This window comes from Saccopteryx leptura, chromosome 7, assembly GCF_036850995.1.
Source record: "Saccopteryx leptura isolate mSacLep1 chromosome 7, mSacLep1_pri_phased_curated, whole genome shotgun sequence".
Lineage (NCBI taxonomy): Eukaryota > Metazoa > Chordata > Mammalia > Chiroptera > Emballonuridae > Saccopteryx > Saccopteryx leptura.
The window spans coordinates 102,652,853-102,666,138 of record NC_089509.1 but is presented as its reverse complement, the minus strand read 5'-3'; the positions used below and the strand labels follow the sequence as shown (position 1 = coordinate 102,666,138).

General features: G+C 53.7%; 1 protein-coding gene across 8 annotated transcripts in view; it reads left to right on the top strand.

Annotated features, from left to right (window-relative positions):
* Positions 1–1,554: 1,554 nt before the first annotated feature.
* Positions 1,555–13,286, top strand: part of TNS1 (tensin 1) — a 195,904-nt gene continuing 184,172 nt past the window's right edge. For 3 of the 8 annotated variants that reach the window (XM_066346642.1, XM_066346640.1, XM_066346641.1), the window contains exon 1: positions 1,572–1,669. The gene's annotated coding sequence lies outside the window, so the exon portion shown is untranslated. Of the gene's footprint in view, positions 1,670–13,286 lie in introns of all 8 variants that reach the window. The other 5 variants (XM_066346646.1, XM_066346645.1, XM_066346643.1 and 2 more) reach the window with 3 other exon arrangements.

Here is a 13,286-nt window from a genome sequence, read left to right as displayed (position 1 = left end):
CTCTCCCTGCTTCTTTGTCACTTTGGTTTTCTGTTTCTTTCCCATTTTGTCTGTTTTTCTTTCTGTGTCTTTCATGCTCAGTCTCTTTTTTTTCCAGGACTTACCACTATGATATGTTCAGATAGGAGTCCTGGACAGGCTGGGTTTGTGGGATGCTATCACCCTTCGTGCTCTGAACACACGAGTTGTCCCCTCTAGCTCTGGGGCAGGGGATAGAGGGGAACTTAGCAGAGGAGAACCTTCTCCCTGGAACTGCAGGATCTGTGATCCGTTGGTGTGTGGCCGTGTGTGTGTATGAATGGTATCAAAGCTCTGAGCCTAAGAGAGGTGGAGGAGGGAGCTGCTAGTGTCTGTGTTCGGCTGCCCCCTGCTGCTGGAGTAGGGAAATGAACCAGGCTAGACACCAGAGGGAGGCGCCTCGGAGAACGGTGTCTGCAGACGGGGATGACTTCTCTAGGGAGTCCTCTAAAACAGGGACCTCCCACAATCCGTATCTGCGCTGGAGACAAGTGCATGGTTATAAGCAGAGTGGGTGTGGGTGCAGGGCTTTGCTGCTAGAGTGTGTTCCCATACATTGTTACAAAGGACAGACTGTCAGAGCTTGAGGGGTGTGGTGCCCTCCCTCGAGATGTCCAGAAGAGGAAACTGCGGCCCGTGGTGCTGGGGAGACGTGACTAGTTCAGGAGCTAACGGCAGGTCAGATATAGAGAAGGCTTAGACTGCCCCCCTGCCTCTTATCTCATGTGTGTCATGGTGTGGTTTTAAATAAGGTATCTAACATATTAAGATTTTCCCAATGCAAATAATAGAAAATAAAAATAAAGATGGAAGAAGTCTTCTGGGCTGGATGGAGGGATAGTAGTGAGGGTAAGAGAGAATTGAGGGACACAGCATTCTGTGCAAATGCATAAATGTTAAGGACTATCAACGGTAGACAGATAAGTGAATTAGCTCAGTTCATCTAGTAGAACACTAGTCAGCAACGGAAAGGAAGGGATTACTGCTCTGGGTAACCAACCGCATGGACGAATCTCACAGTACAAGGCTGACTAAAAGAAGCCAGAAGCCAGACGTAAGAGTACATATCGTATAATTCCATTTATATGAAGTTTTAAAAAAATCTGTCAAAATGAGTCCTTGGTGACAAGAGTCACAGTAGTGTTTACCTTGGGGGGATATTGACTGGGACGGCCACTAGGGGGCCTTCTGGGGCGTGGTTATATGGGGCATATATGTGTAACACTGTATTGAGCAATACACTTAAATGAGTGCACTTTGTTGATAAAGTACAGGAAAAGATGATTAAGAAGCTGGGGTTTCCAGTTGTTGTCTGGGGCCCAATACGTTGACCTCACCTGGGAATTTGGGTCACACCCACTGCTTTTCTCTTTCCCTGGGCACCTCCTCCCGAAAATAGGCTCGGGCCTTTCCCACCGGAAGGGGCCCTGCCTCTCCTTTTCCCTGGACCTTGCCTGTGTCTTCCCAGACCCCCCAACCCCTCTCCTGGGACCCAGCCCTCTGCACAGTCTGAGCATTGTGCCTTTCCTCCCGTAGCCGGAAGACCTGGAGGCCCCCAAGACTCACCACTTCAAGGTGAAGACCTTCAAGAAGGTGAAGCCCTGTGGTATCTGCCGACAGGTCATCACCCGGGAGGGCTGTACCTGCAAAGGTGAGCAGCTCAGGGGGCAGGGAGGCTGGGGAGCACACCTTGTGGGAAGGAGATGGCCTAGGGCCAGGTCCGGGGGGACTCTGCTCTGCCTATGTCCTTGGGGTCCCGGCCGGGTGCTTAGTGCTCATCCAGGGGACAGTGCTGAGCATCCCGGCTGGCCAGCACGTGGATGTGTGTGGCTGGCACATGGCATGCAGGGGTGGTAGGGAAATGATGTGTAGCTTGCGTGTAGATGAGTGGTATAACGTGTGGATAGCATGAAGGACGTATATGGATGGCATACAGATGGCCTGCGAATGGCATGTGGAAGGTACATGAATTGTATGTAGTGGCGTGTGAATGTGTGTGGGTAACATGTGGAAAGCATGTGGATGACACATGGAGGTTGTTTGGTTGGCATGTTGATGGTGTGTGGGAGGTGAGGGAGTGGTGTGTGCCCAGCACTGAGAGTATTTCAAAGATGCCAACCCTCCCCTGTGACAGCATAAGGCTGGGTTTAAGAGGCCCCGAGTCAGACTTGGGGAGGGCCTGCCGGCTGCAGGGAGTTTCCAGGCATTGTTCCTGTGTCCTCCTAGAACAGCCTGGGTTGGCTGTCACTGAGGCCGGAGAACCCATGTCTTGCCCACATCACACACTGAGAGCAATAGGTCCTCACGCCCCATCTTGGTGACTGACACCATCACCCACCCAGCTGCCCCACCACGTGCCTCCCTCTCCTTTAGCCCACCTCCCATCTGTCGCCAGCCCCCTGCCCCCAGTACAGCTGGAGTCATTGAGCTCTGCGGCCCTTTCAGGCTATTGGCATTTCTCACCTGGACGACCGACTGCAGCCCCTCTGCCTCCCTTTCCCAGACCCATCCTCTCCCTTCCGCCCTCTGAGCCAGCTTGCAGCGGGGGTCCATGGGGATCTAGTCATGTCAGGTCCCTGGAAAAGCCTTGGAACACCCCCCCCCCCACACACACACACACACTCCAGACAAAGTACAGGCCCCTTCCTACGGCTGCGAGGCCTGGAAGCCACCCCTTGCCAGCTCTCACCCGTCTCTACCCATCCCCCAAGTCCATACGCCAACCAGCTGTACCTTGCACATTTCCCGAAACGCCAAGCATGCCAGGTATGCCAGAGGGCCGGGCTCCTGCCTGCCCTGGAACCTCTCCTCCACCAGGCTCTCTCCTTCTTCCTTCCCTTCGTGCCAGGCTCCTAGCGAAGCTGGGAAGCTAGGCAGCAGAGCCTAGCGAACACTTATTGAAGCATTTCGTATTTGAGGACTTGCACGCGCGAGCTTCCATATTGTATTGCTCATGGCATCTGGAGGGTGCTGGTGTCACCCTGCTTTACGGATGAGAAAACTGAGGCTCGGGGTGTATAAGTCCCTTGTCAAGGCACACAGCCAGCTGGACAATGTGGGGTTCTCAGGTGTGTGCTCTCTGGAGGTGGGAAGGCTTCCGAACCGGGAGTCTCAGCTGGGTGTGGGAGGTTGGGTTGGGCGGGTGGAAGGGTGTATGTGTGTGAATGTGCACATGGGGGCATTTCAGGTGAGGCCTGCTGTAGGCAAAGGGCAGGGAGAGGTTCATAGTCCCTAACTCAAGAAAGGCTGAGTTTAGGGAGCCAATGGGAATTTTACAGGACCCAAATCAGCCATATGGTGTCACCCTCCTGCTAAGAGTTCTGCCTGGGTCAGGTGGGGGGTTAGGGGGGAGCTGGGAGAATGGAAGGAATTGCTGAGGATGGGGTTCTATATTTTGCTTGTCTTATCACACCACCTTGAGAACCTGCTACATTAGCCCCTGACCCTCCCCCCCAGTTCCTTCTTTCGCCAGTGTGCCTTCCTGTGACCCCAACCCCTGCTCTGAAAGGAGGCAGCAAGGGGTGGGCTGACAGGAAGTCCCAGCACACCCACTGTGAAGCCGTGGGCACATTCACATTACGTTCTGTAAGAGTCTACGGTCCTAGGCTTCCCAGGTGACTTGGATCGAAGGCCCTGGCAGAGGCGGGAATTTGACCCCACGGGAATGGAAGGCTCCTGAGGTGAGCAGGGACGACCCCAGTTTCCCCCGGTTCGGAGCCTAGTCTTGCCCAGTGCGCACCGGAGTGGAGGGCAGGTGGCTAGTGGGCTCCTGGCTGGCTTGGCCACTCCGGGTAAGTTAGTGAGAAGGGGGGGAAAAGCTAGGGCCACACTCCAGAGGCACCACCAGGTGTCAGGAGTGGGCCACGGAGGGACCAGGGGTCAGCCCAGCAAGGGAATACAGAAGGCTCTGGCTTTACAGACCACATAGGCATCCTCAGCAAGAGGGTCGGGGTCACCTGGCCTAGGGGCGGGGGTGGGGCAATTGCGCTTACTGGTGGGAGCTGCAGGAGTGGGCCAACTCTCTGTGCTTTGGAACTGGGAGATTGTGGTGGTATTAGTTGAACAGACCCCTTATCCATCCATCCATCCATCCATCCATCCATCCATCCATCCATCCATCCGGGTACGGGCTGTTTCCTAGTTGAGGGAGCAAACCTAGGACAACGTCCAAGCCACATTTTATTCACCAAGCCCAACCCAACGGGCTCGTTGGTTTCTCTCCCAGTCTTCATTTTGAGTCAGGGCTAAACCTGGTAACCCACTGGGTTCGCAGCCGGGGTTGAGGGGTGGGGTGGAGTGTCTAGAACATCAAGCCTCTGACTCGGCAGCCTCCATAATGCTTGCAGTGCTGAGGGAACTTCTGCTGCAGACGAGGGGTAGTGAGGACACTTTCCTAGATCTAGAGAGACTGGGGCGTTCGTCCCGTACTCTCTGGCCACCTGCTCTAAGACCTCAGTGGTTCTCCCACTTCTCGCCCTCCTGCATTGAACTATTCCGTGAAGTGTGGCCGGGGGGTGGGGGTGCAAGACAGGGATGGGGAAGGGAGTCCGAGAACCCAAAGTCTAGTCCTGGTTCTGGGAACTCGAGGACCAATGAGGCACATGAAGGACTCGGTGGCGAGACATGTGGGTGGAAGCGTGACAGATATGTAGACGAAGAGCCCACTGTGGGCCCTCAGCCAGCCTCCTGCCTTCCTGAGCCTGTTCCCTCCCGTACGCTCTGGGGTTCATAATAAACCCTGTCCCACATGGCACAGGGGATTATGGTGAGGAACAATGAGTTTCTGCCCGTGGTCGTAATGAGCACAATGCCAGGGACTCGGGCTCCCTGTGAGGGAGAAAGAGACGGATGAGACAATGGCAGGAGAAGGGGCCCCGGGATCTCTGTTAGTGATCCGGGCTCTATTTCTGGTCTTGCCACTCACAAAGCTGGTGTGACTTCAGATACATCACTTCGTGATCAGGCATCAGTTTCCTCATCTATAGATGAGAGGCTGGGCCACGAATGCTCATGGGGTCCAGACAGTGGGAGGGCTGGAGAAGTCCCCTGCTGGCGTCTGGAAAGGCTAGAGAACTCTCCCAGCCGAGGGTGCTGCTGCTTGGCCTCCGGCATTCACGCAAGCATCCACCTGCCAGCGATGGACTGAGCACCCTCTCGGCTGGATGCTGTGCCAGGTGCTGGTGCCAAGGCCCAGCCCTGACCTGGGAAGAGAGATGTGCCACCAGAAAACCGCAGAACGTGTGGCCAATCTGACACAGAGGTGTGTGTGAAAGGCTGTCTCTGACAGCCGGCTTCAGCAGGGAAGACGTATGTCAGCTGAGTCTTGAGGGGTCTGTAGGGGTTCCTCCATTCACGCAGTGGGGTTTCTACAGGTCCCTGGGGGCAGTGCTCTAGGGAGCACTGGACCTTCCCCAAGGGCTCTAGCCTCCCGCCAGGCTGAGACCCAAAGGAGGAGACCAGAATACTGGCTCGAGAGCCAGGAGCTGCCATTGGGACCTGGACTGAAGCCCAGGCTTAGACTACTTCCCTCCTCTATGCCGCTGCTCAGCCTAGAGGGGGGGGGGCAGTTTCCTCAGATGGGATGCACCTGGGCAAGACCATCCAGTACTCAATGAAACAAGCCACCCAGAAGCCCTCCCTGGTTAGATCTGGAGAAACCTTGTTTCAGGAGCTCTTTCTCCTGTGTTACTTCACTGGGGATCCTAGATTCTCCCCTTGACTGAGGACTTCCTTGGAGTCATCAGAGATAGCCTTGCTGTGTGACCTTGGGTGAGGCACTTAACCTCTCTGGGCTTGGCTTTTCCATTTCCCTAAATGAGGGGCTGGAATAGATCAGAGGTTCCAAAGGGGGTTTCAGAGGAGCTGTGAGGTTCTTGGGAGCTGCTTTAGAGGCCCGGGGGGATAGGAAAAAGGGGAAATGCCAGAAAAGGCTTACGGGGCTGAGGCGTTAAAACTCCTGCACACTTCAACCAAAGCAGCTCTGGTTTTAGGAGTTAAATACTATATCCAGAGCAGGATGCTGTGGTGGTCTAGCATCTGGCTTGGACTTTCTGGATTCAAATCCCAGCTTTGCAGCCTGACCAGGCGGTGGCGCAATGGATAGAGCATCAGACTGGGATATGGAGGACCCAGGTTCAAGACCCCGAGGTCGCCAGCTTGAGCGCAGGCTCATCTGGCTTGAGCAAAGCTCACCAGCTTGGACCCAAGGTCGCTGGCTCAAGCAAGGGGTTACTTGGTCTGCTGAAGGCCCACAGTCAAGGCACATATGAGAAAGCAATCAATGAACAACTAAGGAGTCCCAATGAAAAACTGATGATTGATGCTTGTCATTTCTCTCCGTTCCTGTCTGTCTGTCCCTATATATCCCTCTCTCTGACTCTCTCTCTGTTCCTGTAAAACAAACAAAAACAAATCCCAGCTTTGTCTTTTACTAGTGAGAACTTGGGAAGGTTGCTTCACTTCTCTGAGCCTTGGTTACCTCGCCTTTAAAATGGGACACATGGCAAACCTCCTTCCTCAGGTAACTGTGACCATTAACTGATATAATAGATACAAAGTGCTCAGAACAGAGCCTTGCATATAGCAAGCATTAAGTAAATATCAACTAACGTCATTGAGATTCCACATAAGGGTTCATTTACACGAGAGTTAGTCTACAAAAATATAAAGTTTGAAAAGCACTGGATGGGATCATCTCAAGGTTTCTTCTCGCTCCAACTTCAGAACCACCCCATACTCATTTCCCTGAGACACTTTGTAATAGCTAGGGTTCTCCAGAGAAACAGATCCAATAGGACATGTGGATGGATGGATGGATAGATGAGTATTTGTTATAAGAAACTGGCTCACACAATCGTGGAGGCTTGGCAAGTCCAAAATTCGCAGGGTAGGAGCCATTAGTCTAGGGACCCAGGGAAAAGTTACTGTTTGAGTCCAAAACTGGTCTGCTGGCAGAATTCCCTCTTGCTTGGGGAGATCAAGCTTTGTTGTATCCAGGCTTTCAACTAATTGGACGAGGCCCACCCACATTATGAAAGGTAATAGCTGACTTAAAGGTTAATCTTATCCAAAAACAACCTTAGCTGGATAGCTGGGTTGGTTAGAACATCGTCTTGATATGCCAAGGTTGTGGGTTTGATCTTTGGTCAAGGCACATATAGGAGAGTTTTTCTTTTTCTCTCTCTAAAATCAATCAGTAAATTAAAAAAACCCAAACCCTTCTCAGAAACATCCAGAATAATGTTGAACAGATAGCTGGTACCAGGGCCTAGCCAACATGTTATAAACTATTGCACACCTCCAGGCCAGGCCATGAGGATGAGCAAGGCAGGCCCCGTGGGCAGGTGGGCGGCCTCCCGACCAGCGGGGAAGACCTGACGTGGGCCGGGAGTGTGGGCCTTTATCTCCAGGGTCAGGTGCACACTGAGGCTCTGTGCTCATTTTCCGACCCACGGCCTGGAGGAAAAGCCCATTTAGATCCCAACAATGTTGGCTTCCTGTGTTCCCGAGAGGCAGGAAGCCACTCCAGAACAGAGTATTCGAAGTCTAGTGAGGCCGAAGCTGGCCAAGCGCTGTGGTTGAGGGTGGAGTTCTCCACGTGTCAGGTAACCTGTGGACCCCTCCCCCCTATGGGGCTCACAGCTCCGTCTTAGGGCCCTCTGTATGGAGGGCTCTGCTGTATGGAGGCAGTGTTGACGCCCATGGGTGGAGATGGGGCTCCCAGCACTCTGTGGAGCTTTGATTTGACAGAGTCACTCTCTAGGGGGTTTCATCTTGCAGGATCACTGTTTTAAGAGGTCACTGCCTTCCTTTGGAGCTGGGGGAAGCCACGGTCCACGCAGGTGGGGTTGATCCTGAGACGTGTGTCTGGGTAGGACTCAGGCATCTGAGGGTTGCCAGGAGTGGGAGATTGGGCTTTCCCTGCCCTTGCTTCCTCCTGATGAGAAGTGGTACCTTGTGCAGTGGGCATTCCTGTCACCCACAGAGCGGTGCTTCCTCCACAGCGTTTGGGACATTTTCAGGGTTTGAACCCGGGTTTCCCCCTTTCTTGGGTGAAGGGAGGACGAGGGAGGTAGTGATTATGATGGAGAGTCTGGCTGGGGTTAGAACAGGCTCTCACAGCTGGGAGAGGGTGTGGCGGCCATCTGTTCCAGGGGTCAGAGCACAAGGGCCTTCACTGATAATGTAGGCAAATGCCTGTGAGACAGCAGGGAACGGCGGGGTAAGTGAGGAGGTGGAGAGCAGGACCAGCGGATGAGTGGACGAAGGATGAGGTCACTCCCTCAGTCCCCCCACCCCCTTACCAGCCTTGAGCATGAGAGGGGTGTGTCCTGAAGCTCTCGGGAAGCCCTGGCCATCGTCCTTACCTGCCCTCTCCCAGCAGGGGCCAGAGCGAGTGAAGAGTGGGGCTCCCCCCTTCCTCGCTGGTATCTGCTCCACTGCCCCAGAATGTCATCTCTGGTCTCAGGGGATTAGACTGGAGAGAATCCTTCCAGTTTGAAATTGACTGCATATCTATTGAGTTCCACCTGTCTGTCATACCTGAGCTAGAGGGAGGAGCAGGATCCGAAGCTGCAAAGTTGAATAGGATCTCCCTCTCTGCCTCGAGAGGCAGCTGGATGCGAGGGGGAGCAAATCATAAAGGATGACTTAGTTCTCCCAGGTGCCCAGATCTTTCCAAGGGGCATGAGCTGAGGATTATGGGAGCACAGAGAGGGAGGGGCCATCTTTGAATGCCTGGCTATCCAGAGAGGGACATTTTGAACTAAGCCTTGAAGGGTGTTTAGGAGTTTGCCATTCCAGACCTGCTTTTCTGCAGACCTAAAATTCATTTGGGGAGCGTGGTGTGTGCAGGAAGAGATGTCTTTTGGGCAGCAGCTGGGGGTGAAGGTGAGACTGGGCCATGTAGGGCGTTATAAGTATGCTGAGGAGCTGGACGGAGACGTCTAAGCAGGGCTAATATGATCGATTTGCACTTGAGAGCCGTCTATGACTCTGGAATAAAGGGCGATGAGTCTGGTAGGAGGATGATCGGTCTGAATTGGTGCAGTGGTGGTGGGCTGGGAGGAAGGCTGAGACTCAGCAGCCTCTCTGAGTTACTTACTGGACCTTGATGACTAATTGCTTGGTAGGGTGAGGAAAGGGAAGAAGAAGGAGGAGTTACAAAAAGGAGCCTGCAGGTACCCAGAGAGCAAGGGAGGACCCAGGAGATGGCCTCTGGTCTCAGTTCCCAGCATCACCTTTTGTCCTCTTGCTTTCTAAGGATCCTGTGCTCTAGTTTCTGCATGAGTTAGTTATCGATAGCTGTGTAACAAATTATGCCCAAACTTAGCAGTTTAAATAAATTACAAAATTATAACCTCACCTAGTTTCTCTGAGCCAAGGATTCATGAGTGACGTAGCTGGGTGGTTTGGACTCTGGGTGTCTCATGAAGTTGCAATCAAGATGTCAGCTGAGGCTGCAGTCATTTGAGGGCCTGACTATCGCTGGGATTTCGCTTCCAAGAGGCTCTGTCACGTGCCAGCCAAGTTGGTACGGGCTGGTGGCAGGACGCCTCAGCTGTCCACCACCTGGCCCTCGCCATAATGGTGGCTTGAGTGTCCTCACCACGTGATAACTGGCTTCCCCCAGAGCGAGTGATCCAAGAAACCAAGGCTGAAGCCTCAGCGTCTTTGATCACAGCCTCAGAAGTAGGACGTCATCATTTCTTTAATATCCGATTGGGTACATAAACCAGCCCTATTCATTGTGGAGGGGACTACAGATGGGTACGCATACCAGGAGGCCAGAAACGCTTAGGGCCACCTCGGAGGCTGGTGGCCATGGCTTCCCTTTCTGTTGTACACTTGAATGTGCTATGAATCTGGGAAGTGGGAAGCCAGCCCACCGCCACTGCGCCAGTTCCAAACGCCAGCAGAAGGAGGCACATTAGAGAGTAGGAAATAACTGCTCTGTGGGAGAGTACCTGAGACAGGTGACTAACACCTTCCCCAGAGAGGACCCAGGACAAGAGAGCCTCCTGAGCCTCGGGGACAGGCACTTCTGAAGGTGCAAAAATATCCTTCAGGGTCTGGCCACACCTGCCACTTGAGTTTAATTTGCTGAGCGTCTGTCTTCCGGGCTGGGGGGTGGGGGAGGTCTTTCTTCACTCCCCACTTTCAAGGACAAACTCTGCCTTCCAGCACATGGGGGCCAATGGGGGCCACTCAACCTGTTGCACTGCAATCGCCTGATGATTTCTTTATCTGCCCTCCATTCAAGGGCATTTGTTGAGTGTCTCCCCACTGTGTGACAGGCAGAGCTGCTCTATATGGTCACACAGGCCATTCAATGCCAGAGGCGTCTATCCAAGAGAGCCCTGGAATCAGCTCACGCTCTGCTCGCCAAGCCATGAACCCAGGTACAGGGCTGAGTCCAAATGGAGAAAAAGCACTTTTTTGCTGCTCCTACAAAGACACTGTACTCAGCTGTGTGTCCACATGGCTGGTCTACCCAGGACGTGGAACTCTTTCTCATTTGCACAAAGATGCTGTTTGGTGCTGTGGGCTTGGAGCAGACACTGTTCTAGCTACTGGGAATACGATGTGAATGGGACAGGCTCGCTCCTGCCCTCATGAGTCTAGTATGGGAGCTATATCAATACTATACATACATGAACAAGAATTACCCCGAATGACTTCACATTGTGAGCTGTGCTAAGAAAGGAATGACCAGGGTGCTGATGATAAAGGATAATGGGGAAGACTACTGTAATGTGGGTGGTCAGGGAAAGCCTCTTTGAGGAGATGGCTTCTAGGGGCTTGCAGAAGTAGAAGAAAGATTTGGCTTGGTGGACAGTGGAGAGCTAGGCTGAGGGAGAGCATTCTACGCGGCTAGAACAGCAAGTACAAAGGCCCTGAGGCAGGAAAGAGCTTAGTGCATTGGGAACTGTCAGAGTATGCTAGAGCAGTGGTCCCCAACCTTTTTTGGGCCACGGACCGGTTTAATGTCAGAAAATATTTTCACAGACTGGCCTTTAGGGTGGGATAAATGTATCACGTGACCAAGACAAGCGTCAAGAATGAGTCTTAGACGGATGTAACAGAGGGAATCTGGTCATTTTTTAAAAATAAAACATTGTGGCCCTGGCCGGTTGGCTCAGCGGTAGAGCGTCGGCCTGGCGTGCGGGGGACCCGGGTTCGATTCCCAACCAGGGCACATAGGAGAAGCGCCCATTTACTTCTCCACCCCCCCCTCCTTCCTCTCTGTCTCTCTCTTCCCCTCCCGCAGCTGAGGCTCCATTGGAGCAAAGATGGCCCGGGCGCTGGGGATGGCTCCTTGGCCTCTGCCCCAGGCGCTAGAGTGGCTCTGGTTGCGGCAGAGCGATGCCCCGGAGGGGCAGAGCATCACCCCCTGGTGGGCAGAGCATCGCCCCCTGGTGGGCATGCCAGGTGGATCCCAGTCGGGCGCATGCGGGAGTCTGTCTGACTGTCTCTCCCCGTTTCCAGCTTCAGAAAAATACAAAAAAAAAAAAAAAATTAAAAAAAAACAAAACATCGTTCAGACTTAAATGTAAATAAAACAGAAATAATGTAAGTTATTTATTCTTTCTCTGCGGACTGGTACCAAATGGCCCATGGACTGGTACCGGTCTGCGGCCCGAGGGTTGGGGACCACTGTACTAGAGGAAGATGGGGTCCTGACTCCCACTGTGCTCCTTGTATCTTGACTGAGGTTGGGAGGCCCAGAGTGGATGCCTTTGTGGTTGACTCCGAGCTGTTGGGGGAGGGCTGTGGACCAGGACAAGAGTGTGGTGGTAGGCATAACTCAGTGGGGTGCACATCAACTCCTCGGGGAGGCGCTTCAGGCAGGTCCAACTCAGCCATCATCTAAGTCTCTACTGTGTGCCAGGCACTGTGTAGTGTGTGTGTGTGTGTGTGTGTGTGCATGTATGTGTTTGTGTGAATGTGAGACAGAGAGAGAGAGAGGGAAGGAGGGAGGAGAGGGAGGCCCCACGGCTGTAGGAAGCACAGTGGTGGTGGTAAATGTATGCTCTGTGCCCTATCTGTAAGGTAGGGAATAGTGAGTGAGGCCTCCAGAGCGGGGCCCAGGTCTTACCCTGGAAGGCTGGGGTTTGACTGGAGGAGGAAGGGGAAAGGCCACTCTATTTGGAGGCAGTGGCCCTGTGGGAAGTTGCCTGGCTGGGAGGGCCTTCCAGCTCTGGCCACAAGGCCTGAGGCTTTCTCAATTCCACATTCCAGGGCCAGAAAAGGAGGCATGGGGGGTGGGGACTCTGCTGTCAGAGTGGAAACACCTTCTGGAGGAGAGCTGCCACCTGGGGTAGTGGGGGTATGGGAGAGGCAGAAAACCTAGCCAGATGGGCATGACTTGACTTGGGTGGCCATGGGTGGGAATGTCCTGATGTGGCCAGGGGTGGAGAAGTCCCTGAGCTGGGCTGGCTGGTGGGGTCAGGAAAGCCTTGCTCAGCACGGGCTGAGTCACAGGCCTGAGCTGGGGCCAGGACTAGTTCTGTGAGAACAAGGTCTCAGGGTAGGGCCAGCGGCCAAGGTCATATCCCAGATTTCATCCATTATGCCTCCCAGCGTTTCTCCAACCCCCACCTCCACAGGCCAACCAGAAGTCTTAGTGTGCGGAGTGTAGGAGCCCATTTTGGTGGCTGTGGGCCTTCATCTGTGCCTCGTCTCTCCTTCTGCGTTCTGCTGACAATCAGGTTGGCTCACAGCTGGGAAGGGGTTGGTGGAACTGTAGATCTAAGAGGCTAGGGCAGCTAGCTGTGGCCAGGACTTGTGGCTGTCCAGGATTTGGGATTAGGACAGCTTTCCTGTGTCCCCAACCCACCTGCCTCAGCAGGTATGGGGCAACCAATAAGGCCAAGTTAGTGCAGAAGCTCAGCTCAAGGGAGCCCTTGAGTACCCCATCTGTGATACCTGGTGGGAGGGGACCACCAAGCCCCTGGGTGGAAGGCCCTGGGGACATTCCAGCCCGAGGGAACCCCTTAGGAAATTTGATTCTAGCTTCTGGAAGTGGGAGGGAGGAGCAAATTCTGTGTGTGTATGTCTGTGTGTGTGTGTGTGTGTGTGTGTGTGTGTGTGTGTTTTTCAAGTCATGCCCGCGAAGTCTGTGGGTCTGTGTGAGCATCTGTCCACATGTCTGTGTCAGACTGAACTCCCAGGCCATGCTATGAAATGGTGTGTGCTGGTTTTCCACCCTCCCAATCCCGAGTCAGAGGTTTCTCCTGGGGCATGGGTGTGTGTGTATGGCCGAGTGT